Here is a 12532-nt window from a genome sequence, read left to right on the forward strand (position 1 = left end):
AACCCATAACCATGATGAACGAAGATCCAAGGATAGAGATACCCTGTAATGCTTGTGACCAACTATGATACTGAGAGTGTGCGGCCTAGCAAATGGACTTCGATGAACTGTGGGTTTGTGGATGACTCATAACCATGATGAACGAAGATTTGAGGATAGAGATACCTGTAATGCTTGTGGCCAACTGTGATACTGATAGTGTGCGGCCTAGAAAATGGACTTCGATGAAGTGTGGGTTTGTGGATGAACCATAATCATGACAAACGAAGATCCGAGGATAGAGATACCCGGTAATGCTCGTGACCAACTGTGATACTAACAGTGTGCGACCTAGCAAATGGACTTCGATGATAAGGATTTTGTACAGTTGACCCATAACCGTGATGTTGATTGTTGATGAAGTAGTAGGTGCCTACATAGCCTGGGGTGGGAGGGCATGTCTCCAAAGAACCCAAGTCGAATGCTGCTATGATGAAACTGATGAATGTGAAGCATGTGCCTATTAAAATAGGGTGGGAGGGCACGTCTCCAAAGGGAACCCGCTACGAACGCTACTCTAGAATTAAAATGGACATAACTCAGTCAATATAACTCAAAATATTTATTATAACATGTTTTTGGAATAGAAGGACCATTTTACATCTTCCCATGTGTTGGAAATCCTTATCTGGATGCTGTAGAATCTCATATTCGCGCTGCAACTTTTCCGTCGTCAGAAAAGTTTTGAAAAAATAGTTGATTTTAAATCAGCGATAGCTTCCACATCCGAACTCCAATTTAACACTTTTTTTTTGAAATTGTTTGATTTTTTTAGAGGAGCTCAGATCTGCAATCATTACTTTGAAATTCTGCGAAAAAAAAATAAATAAATATATATATATATATATATATATATATATATATATATATATATAAATAAATAAAATTAATTAATTAAATAGATGAATAAATAAATAAAATGAAAATTAAAAAATTAAAAAATGTTAGGAAAGTCGCCATCCACTAGTTGTCGTCAGAAAAAAATCTACAACATAGATGATTTTAAATCAATGATATCTCCCTCATCCAGAATCCGATTCGGCTGAATTTATTTTTTGAATTTTGGTATTTTTTTGCAAGGAATCCAGATTTGTTATTTTTTTTTTTTAAATTTTGCACCAAATGTGTCAAATATGATCTGCAAACTCGCCACCCAAAAAAAATATTTTTGTAAAAAAATGAAAAAGAAAAATTCTTCCCTCTTTGCCCAAGAAAGTTCTCTGTGGAGGTCGTAGCACGTGCATGAATATTGTTGAAGATTTATGAAAAATTTTGAAACTAAAATATGCATCAAACCCTCATTCTCATGGAGTCATAACCTACTCTGATACCACTGATCCGGATCTTGGGAGGAGGCCCCTAAGATTAGAAAAATTGAAATGCCAGAAGAAAAAGAGGAGAATGCCTAATAAACAAACCACAAAGAAATTTTTTATTAAAACGAAGAATAACTGTAAAAGCTACATTGTGGCGGAAAAACTATACTTTTACAGAATGTGACTTGTTACTTATAGTATTTTTCAGTTACAATACCACGGGTCAATTCCATGGGTGAATGAATACAATGGGTGGATGTCACAATACCATGGGCAAATACCATGGGTGAATGAATACCATGGGTGGATGTCACTTACAATACCATTGGTGGATGCCACTTACAATACCATGGGTGGATGCCACTTACAATACCATGGGTGGATGAATACCATGGGTTGATTCCATTTTCTATTTGGATCATTCGAATCATAACCATAATTTCATCTATTTTGGGTTATTATTCTGATCAGTGGGTAGATGAACCCATTCTAGGGTTCCTTTCAATATTTTCCACAGATAGCAAACCATCTATTTTGTATAATTTCAGTCAATTCCTAGCTGATAACATTCATGGGCAATTTCTTAAAGTTCCAACAGAACAAGTGTTTAAGTACACTTCAATTTTAGTTTATATGTTTCTGTATTATCAAGCAGACAGGTTCAATTTTTCCATGCAGAAGCTAGATGAAGAGGGAAACCAACAGTCTGTAATATTTTGGACTTCTTTAGTGATGAAAGAACAATAATTCTCTTATAAGCAGTGCATTGAAGAGTTTGTTCACCCAACCATGAATATCCTAAACAACTCAGCACAACCCACAATCAGTGAAGACATCAAGAGGATTCTACATTTGATAGATGAGGCCAGAACTGGAGACTGGTATTTATACCAAAATTACACTGAAATCAGAGTTTATGGATGCGAGTTAACACCATACAATATCCCAAAATACCTCCCCATGAGGAATTTTTCCCTTGAATATATCAGACAAATTCTAAATTCATATGATATTCATTTTGTGGTGGAAAAGAAGAAGTCCCAGTTTTGAATAAAGACATAGGTGGGCCCTTTCATATGCAACACCAGGTCAACACGAGAAGAAGCATATAAAATCCTTAAAGAGAGAAATTCAGCCTGAGTTTCACATGGGCTTATAACACTTCGGGTATCATTTCTAAGCTGAGAGTAGAAAAAAAAACTACTCCATATATCCATACCCAAGGCTTGAGATAGAGAAATATGTGAACCAATCTGACTGGGAAGTGAATACATTATAAGAAGCTGAAGAGAAATTGTTTTCTACTTCAAATTTACAGACTCCCACTCCTCAAGAGAAAATAAGTAAAAGACAGAGAGGAGGGATTATCATCAACAACAGGTAGTGAGGCTAAGGAGTTTAGAATCAGTTACAAGAAAAGAGTCAAGATGACTCCTAGGACAAGTGTAGAAAAGGAGGTAGAAGATCAAGTTGTCGTCATAATTGGAGAAACACCATCTGAAAGAAGAAAGTTTGTTACATCTCCTACTGGACCTTCAATATCACATGGTCAAAGAGAAACAGAGCTAGCTTCGCAAGATATCCAACGAGAAAAGGAAAAAAAATGTTTTTGACAAGTACCGGGAGGTCAAACTTAAGAATGAAATTCTTAAGAACATCACCTACACTCGGTTTTGAAAGTAGACTTCCAGTTCACAAAGCAAGCATTTGTCATTTTTTGATACAGAACAAGCAAATATGCAGATGTCCTTCCTTGAGGCCCAAATTCCACATCCTAAGACACCAGAAGATTAAAAGAGCACAACATTTGAATTCAAAACCAAATATATCCATCCCATTGATCAAATGGAGATGCATAAACAGACAGATGAGATGATTTCCTCTACCTTAACTAATATTGTTGGCATTATGATACAGGTATGACACAAGTGTTGTCCTTGATGGCAACTCTCTCAGATGAAATATCACAGTATAGCAAGTAAACAACAAGAATGAAGAAAGAAAGGTATACGTAGGTTCATTATATAACAAGTCGCGTATACACGCAGGTTCACTATATACCAAGTCACGTATACACACAGGTTCACTATATACAAAGGCGCATATATCATACACATGCACTTTCACAGAAGGAAAGGCGCGTACATGTTGGAAAACTAAGTTTTGGTCCGTGGTATTTGGACCATGGTATTTTGGTATTGGTCCATGGTATTTGGTTCAAGGTATTGACCCCGGCTATTGGGTCCAAGGTATCGGTCCTACGTAGTTTTGGACCATGGTATTGAGAGAGGCCTAAACCTATATAAGGAGAAGAAGATCATTAGGCCAAGGTGCAAGTGTGCAAGTGATGAATATCTGATGAAGTGTGAGATCTAGTATGCAGGTTATGGGTATGTGATGCTTTGTTAAGGATGCACCTATGTGGCGAATGAAGGTTGATGGATCGGGATCATGAAGACTAAAATGCATTATCATTATATGGTATGATCATGAATAGTTCAGATCTGAATATTGACGCATTTCTTATCCTTTATATCTGATGATCTGGGTATATCTGAAGTAAAAAATTGCAGCGAAGGTATAAGTAATTATTTTCAGATAAATACGTTGGTTCCCTTTGGGGAAGCGCATATACACGCTGGTTCGACATGGTCAAGTAGCGTATAATTATGAGATTTGATATTTGAGGTTGTTGTTGATTCTAGTGGTTGTTGCAAGGTTCTGGGTTCTGCTATGTGTTCTGGTGACTGTGTTTTGATAACAGGGTTTCAGTGATTCAATGTTGGGTGATTCAGAGATTGATGATGCGGATATAGTTGATGGTTGTATTGCAGTGGTGATTGATTTTGTGCTTTGATGTTATTGATGGATCAAGTCTGAGAATTTATGAAACGTGGTCCTTGGAAGAAAAGAGAAGGTCGTAGCCTTCTGTAGGTTGGTGCCTACGTACTAGTAAATATATCGGATAGTACAAGATCTAGGGGGTTGTAGCTCCCTTCTAGTATAAGCTGGAGAATGAGAGAAGCTTATAGCCTTCTGTAGGTGGGTGCCTACGTACTGGTATGAGTCTACACCAGTACAAGATTGTAAACAGGTTTTTCTTATCTTAAAGAAAACAACAACATGTGGTTTTTGTCCTGCATTGTGTTTCCACCTTATATCATGGTGTTCATGTGTGTCTCTTATGTGTGATGATCTGTTTTGTTTTTACTGCACCTAGTTACTGGTGCAGTAAAAACAAAACAGGTTAATGGTGTTCTGATGCACTGATTAAAGATCAACATATGATGAATTAACTGAATCATAAGTTTGTTGGATATACGCTAATTGCATTAAACACTATTGCGTGTACACGCGAGTTCCCTTAACTTAAGTAGCATATATGAATCTGATTATGGAAATGAAAAGGTTATTGATTTTCTAATACTGATTCAACCCCCCCCCCCCTAGTGTTATTTCCAACAATTGGTATCAGCGCAAGTCCTTCATAAGAAGCTTGATCAGTTAAAGGAAGATCCATCATCATGAGTAATTAGGAAAGAGAGGGATCCATTAGACCACCAATCTTCGATGGGAGAAATTTTGTTTACTGGAAGATAAGAACCACAGCCTATCTACAATAGCTTGGAACGAATATTTGGGAAATCGTGGAAGGAGGATATACATTTCCATCAGCAATTCCGATAGATACGGCAGGTAGAAAGCAATATGAAATCAATGCCAAAGCTATTACTATCTTATTGGCAAGTTTGTCAAAATCAGAGTTTTTCAAGGTCATGTAGCTCAAATCAGCCAAAGAAATATGGGACAAAGTCATTCTAAGCTACGAAGGAGACGCTCAGGTAAAACGTGCTAAGCTTTAAACTCTCAGAATTCAGTATGAAACTCTTAAGATGCATAGTGATGAAAGCATAGCTAATTACTTCCTATGTATAGATGAGATTGTCAATTGTATGAAGAATCTGGTGAAGAAATTAAGGAAGTTGTCTTAGCTGAGAAAGTTTTGAGATCCTTGTCTTCTAAATTTGAACCCAAAGTGTCTGCCATAGAAGAAAAGCAGGATCTGCAGAATATCACTATGATGCAGCTTCATGGAATCTTAACTGCTTTTGAAATGAGAAAAGGAGGACCATCAGATATGAGAGAAGCCGCATTTAAAGTATCAACAAATGGAAAAGAAAAACTCAATGAATCAAGATACATTTTAGAAGAAGAATATGAGGTAAATTTTGTCAAGAATCTTCAATGGGGATCTGGAAGGTTCAAAGGTAAGCTACCTTTCAAATGTTTTTCTCGTGGTAGAGTTGGTCATTACGCTACTAGATATCCTCATAAAAAAGGAAATATGTCTAAAGAAGGTAATAGAAGTTATTATACTCATGATAATAGTGATGACTCATCCAATAGTGATGAAGATAATCAAGAAATTAAACTTCTCATGGCATATGAAAATAATGGCGCAGAAAAAGAAGAAGTTACTAGATTAAAAGTTCAGCTAGAGACAGTAACCAGAGTAAGGGAGCAGCTGCAGGATGTAGTAAAAGATCAGAGCATAACAATCCAGAGATTTGAATCTAAGATCCTCTCTCTAAAAGAAGATCTTGAATAATCAAAGAAGTAGAATGAAGAAGCTCTTGAAGAACAAGAACATGAAGTGCTCGAATTAAGGCAACAAATGGAAGAAGGAAGAAAAGTTGAAGAAAACATAAAGAAGCAATATCTAGAAAAGGAAGAACAAAATCAGGTTGAGGCAAATATCTTAAAAGGTAAATTAGAAGAAAATGATAAATTGTTACAATTTCAAGATAGTACTAAGATTTTGGATGATATTCTTAGTAGTCAAAGATCCCCTGCTATCAAAACTGGTCTTGGTTTTTATGAAACTGTTGAAGGTGAATCTAGCTCACAGGGTGAGGCAAGGAACTCTAATGCAAAACCTGAAATGCTCAACAAGGAGATAAGAGGTCAACCCCAGCAACAACCAAGGAAAGAAATTCTTCAAAGAAAATCTTTTGCTCCTAACTGTGGAAGTGATAGATGGTTATTTCCTCTGATGAATAATGTTGAATGTTATGAATTTCATAATCTTGGACATGTTGTAGCTAGATGCAAAAGTAGAATGGTTCAAGACCATCACACAAAAAGATCATCACGTTCCAGGTACTTTAAGGGAAATTATTTTGCTTGCAATATGTTTGGTCACAAATCTATTGATTGCAATAAAAGAAATATGAAACATGTAAGATGTTATGCATGTAACAAGTTTGGACATAAAGTAAAAGAATGTAGGAGCAAAATTCGGACACCAAAGAAAAAGGAGCATACATCATCTCAATCTTAGGTATTGAAGAAGACAAAATTAGTGTCAGAAAGATGTGGCATAACTCAGTTAGCAGACATAACAGACCCAAGGGAAGCTGAAAGTGTAAACCTTCAGTATTCCAATTTGCATATGCAGATATTATGAAGAGAAGTTGCGTATATACGCGAGTTAAAGGCTGCAGAGTCGCATATATGGAGTTCTGAAGAAAAAGTAGCAGAACAGATTCAGGAAAAGAAGTATGATATGGTTCAGTCATGATATATGTTGATTGGCACAAGTTCAAGGGGAGCAGATGCTTCAAATAAGCATTGTTGGCATTATGGTTAGAAGTATTTGGTGATGATGCTTATGTGGCTAAATGATACATCTTGCTACTTATATTTGGTTGGCCAAAAGAATGGTATTGCAGGTTACAGGTCGGGATGCGGGTGATAGATGCTTATGGTGCAGATCATATATGGTGTACGATAGTTGCTGATGACTATCATGATCTTGTTTAGATTGTTGGTCTTTGTTATAAAAGTCATGAATATCATTTGGTGTAAAGGTCTTGCAAAGACCTAATTTGTACCCCCACTATGCATGGGAAGGATGATGTAATAATTTCTATACCCCCACTTGGTTGGGTGGATGAGTCAAAGTGGTGTATCCCCACTTAGTTGGGAGATTGATGTATGTATGAGTCATTGGTGATAGGAAGGTCATACTCACTTAGTTGAGTTGTAGAGTCATGTTATTCTTTTGAAAAATATCTTTGCAGACTCGGCATGTGCTTGGGGGGAGCATGGACGGATTTATACATCTTAGCATGTACAAAGGGGGAGCTCAATCAGAGATTTCAACGTGTACTTAGGGGGAGTATGGACACAGAATGTATATCAAGGGAGAGAATATCTTGGTCTGCCCTTTGCCCTTGATGTCAAAGGGGGAGAGTGACTTGGTGTGGTTGTTGCCATCAAGTCCAAAGGGGGAGATTGTTGGCATTATGATACAGGTATGACAAAAGTGTTGTCCTTGATGGCAACTCTCTCAGATGAAAGATCACAGTATAGCAAGTAAACAATAAGAATGAAGAAAGAAAGGTATACATAGGTTCACTATATACCAAGTTGTGTATACACGCAGGTTCACTATATACAAAGGCACGTATATCGTACACACGCACTTTCACAGAAGGAAAGGCGTGTACATGTTGGAAAACTAAGTTTTGGTCTGTGGTATTTGGACCATGGTATTTTGGTATTGGTCCGAGGTATTGATCCCAGGTATTGGGTCCAAGGTATTGGTCCTACATGGTTTTGGACCATGGTATTGAGAGAGGCCTAAACCTATATAAGAAGAAGAATATCATTAGGCCAAGATGCAAGTGTGCAAGTGATGAATATTTGATGAATTGTGAGATCTAGTATGCAGGTTATGGGTATGTGATGCTTTGTTAAGGATGCACCTATGTGGCGAATGAAGGTTGATGGATCGGGATCATGAAGACTAAAATGCATTATCATTATATGGTATGATCATGAATAGTTCAGATCTGAATACTGACGCATGTCTTATCCTTTATATCTGATGATCTGGGTATATCTAAAGTAGAAAATTGTAGCGAAGGTATAAGTAATTATTTTCAGATCTGTATGTTGGTTCCCTTTGGGGAAAGCGCATATACACGTTGGTTTGACACAGACAAGTAGCGTATACATTATGAGATTTGATATTTGAGGTTGTTGTTAATTCTAGTGGTTGTTGCAGGGTTCTGGGTTCTGCTATGTGTTCTGGTGACTGTGTTTTGATAACAGGGTTTCAGTGATTCAGTGTTGGGTGATTCAGAGATTGATGATGCGGATATAGTTGATGGTTGTATTGCAGTGGTGATTGATTTTGTGCTTTGATGTTATTGATGGATCTAGTCTGAAAATTTATGAAACGTGGTCCCTGGAAGAAAAGAGAAGGTCGTAGCCTTCTGTAGGCTGGCACCTACGTACTAGTAAATATATCGGCTAGTACAAGAGCTAAGGGGTTGTAGCTCCCTTCCAGTAGAAGCTGGAGAATGAGAGAAGGTTGTAGCCTTCTGCAGGTGGGTGCCTGTGTACTGGTATGAGTCTGCACCAGTACAAGATTGTAAACAGGTTTTTCTTATCTTAAAGAAAACAATAACAGGTGGTTTTTGTCTCGCATTGGGTTTCCACCTTATATCATGGTGTTCATGTGTGTCTCTTATGTGTGATGATCTGTTCTATTTTTACTGCACCTGGTTATTGTTTATATGGTTAATGATGTTCTGATGCACTGATTAAAGATCAACATATGATGAATTAACTGAATCATGAGTTTGCTGGATATACGCTAGTTGCATTAAGCACAGTTGCGTGTACACACGAGTTCCCTTAACTAAAGTAGTGTATATGAATATGATTATGAAAATGAAAAGGTTATTGATTTGCTAATACTAATTCACCCCCCCCCGCCCTCCCACCCCCAATATTATTTCCAACAAATACTACCATGTCATTGTCAAAGCTACACATTTCATATGCAAACATTCAGTCCCAGTTAAAAATGGAGAAGGTATCCTCTTTGGCGAAGGAAAATAGGATCAAATCTTGGGAAGATTTAGTAGTCAAGATAGGATATGATCCTAAAGATATAAATGTTGCAGAGGAGATCATCAAGAAAAATCTTGACATTTTAGCATTGAGAAAGCAGCTAAAATTGCCAGCCACAGAAGATCCCTTGACTAAAGATATTGAAGAAAATGAGACCCAGAGGGTTGATATGATGAAGTTAATCATAGATAAGAATGTTCAAATTAGACGAATGGAGGTAGAAATGGAGAAAATGATCAAAGAGAAAGAAGAGATTCAAAGGGTAGCCATAGTCCCCTTGGACCCTATACCCATCACTCAAATCCCAGCTACAGGAACAAAAACTGTAGCGATCTCTTCAACTCAAGCTACAAGTGTTGAAAAGGTGACAAAGACACTGGAAAATATGTCAATCAAGTCAGAAGAAATTAATAAGTTACAGGGGCAGCTCAAAGCTTTGCAAGAACATAAAGCTAGAACTAAAGCTTCTCATTTGGTTGAAGTACAGAAGTCACAAAGGTCGCTAGAGAGGTTACAGAAGGTGGAGAAGGATACAACAATTGGTCAAACCTTGGCCCAAGCCAAGGAAGCCATTTGGATGGGTATTTTGGACTCCATGAATGAGATTTGGCCATGCATCCAAATCATTTTTGAACTGAAAGAACTGATACAAAAGGCCACTGAAGCCATTGTTGAAGTAAGGGTAAAGCTGGGAGACATGCCTACAAAAGCTTCCAACATCATCAAATTCCATAATTCAAAGAATAAGTATGAACTTGAAGAGTTAGGAACTAGTGACAAGACTGCCACCATCTTGGAAGTCAAGAAGGTTTTGACTAAGAGAAATCTCATTAATCAATTGGAGGAGAAATGTGAAACACTAGAGTTGGGAGTAAACAGATTCTTCAATGGGATTGAAGCATTAAATCAGAAAGGATTTCCCAACATATATGTGATTAATGACAAACTGATTACTCAAGAATATTTTGTTTTAAAGATGAAGGAAATGGCCATAAGAAATATTAAATTTAGTGGTATAAAAGGCAGCATGACAGCTAGAGCGTTCTTAGAGACAATGGGAAATGAATTTTTTATCTAGCATGAGGTAAAACATATCTTCATAGTAAATCCAACATTTGTAAAGTATACTGAGGTTGATGAGATTTACGAAAGGGTAATCAAGTTAACCATTCCATATGAAAAAAGGTGGGAGAAACTATGTGATCTATTAGACTAAAAAGCAACTCAAATTCAGTGAGAATATCAGCCAGCACATTAGCCAACACAACACAGTTATAGGTTGATTCAGCAATCGAATCCTCCAAAACAGAGCCACCTCTTCATGCAACTTTCCACCTTGCCTATGATTCTGCAAAAGATCGATTTTATTGTTTAGGATAATGTTAATAATACACTGTTAGTTGAGACAACAATTTTGTAGATAATTTTTTAATTATTTTTATAAATACTTCACTGTTTATAGTATTATAGGTTGATTGTTGAATATATTTTCCTCTATAAATTGTAATTTTCAAGTTGCTGGAAGCATCAATAATACAAGGAAATTCTTCACAGGATTCATGTGGTGTATGAATTGGTGATGTTTTTCTTCTACTCATGTGTTTAATCATTGTCTCTTTTCTCTGTCATTTCTGAAAAGCTTAATTACATAACAGAAATTGTGACGAATAGGACATGTTATACAGAACACCCTATTCTGGCTGTTAGTAATTTATATGTTTTCTGTTGAAGACAAATTAAGGAATTCTTCATTGCTCCTTAGTTTCTATTGAATCTTACATTTCTTCAGTTTCATAATCCATTTAAAATTCTGAAAGATACAACTAGTGCAACCTATATTGCCCTGTGAAACTCCTTCGAAATTTGATGCAGATCCAATTAATCTTTAGACTCCATAGCCCAATGGAATTATAACAATTTAGTCAACCAAACAATCCAATAAAAAACAATCAGTATAGTAATAACTAGCCTAAAATTCACATAAAACATAGTTAAATTTTACAGAGAGATTCCTATCTGAAGCTGGTAGGGCTAGATCCTAGCTTCTAAAGTGGTTTTGATGTTGTCCTATGTGTTTACTCCCTCAACCTCAAAAATACAAAATGAAAACATGTACAATATATCATTTGATGAATTCCAGAAGATGATTGTACAAGCACGGAGGAAGCACTTTCCGGATGATCACGCATCACCTGCATTCATCAAGGAAAGGGTGATAGTGTCAGACACCAGGAAGCACCCAACTGCCATAGCCCAAGCCATCTTCGCTTATGCAGGAGAAACAAGCTCAACTTTTTAGTACTTGGTGGCTAACAATGAACAACTGGTAAATAACTTGCAGGTTTCCATCCAAGAGGAAGAACAACTCCGAGCATTAGTGCAGGATATAGCTTCTTCATTGGGGGAGATGAGGAGAATGATACTTGCAGAAATATCAACACTTGGTGATACCATGTAGAAGCTCTATGATGAATTTGTCACCATGCATAAAGCAGTTGTCTGTTTGCATGCCTTATAGCAACAGAGCAAATAGTTTGTTCAAACTCTCAAGAAAATACATGTTGCCATCGCCCATGTACAAGAGTGGAAAATGTGGTACAAAGGGGCCCCACTCAACATAGCAAAGAAGATGAAGCCACAGGAAAAGCTAGAGAAAGTGAATGTCCGAATGTTGATTCAGAACAATGAGCAGCTAGCCTCATTCATCAACAACACACATGCCTCATATGTGTCGTATAGTAGGTTGGATGTACTGGTGAGAAAAAACCAGATCCCATCAATTGGTTCCCTCACCAATGCTAAACCCAAGAACCAAGTCCAGCTAGATATCGATGAGTACTTGTAGTAGCTAAGATGAGAAGCCACCAGGGAATAATTGGAGTTCAATGCACACAACATGCAAAAGTACATCGATGGTCCTGTCAAGGTTAATACGATGTTGCTCATGATTCAAAATGAGTTGGATACAGGTTCAAAGACCATATACCCGGATGCCATGGAGGATAGATTCTGCTTCTAGAAAGACACCGTCAAGCAGTTTGGGGACACCATCACATAGTACCAAGCTTGTCACCTATATGTGACCAAGAAACAACAAGTGGAGGTTGCTGAGCTGGACTTTCCCCAAACTCTAGAATCATAGCGTTGTGTCTTGTTAGGATGTCTCTAGCCTATTTTGTCTTATATGGGTACATGTGGAAAATGTAATATTATTTGTAATTATATTGTAAGTGAAATTCCAAGTGTCAATA

Source organism: Pinus tabuliformis, chromosome 4_1 (assembly GCF_031772625.1).
Source record: "Pinus tabuliformis cultivar Carrire ecotype Pingquan chromosome 4_1, CPIR1, whole genome shotgun sequence".
Taxonomy (NCBI): Eukaryota; Viridiplantae; Streptophyta; class Pinopsida; order Pinales; family Pinaceae; genus Pinus; species Pinus tabuliformis.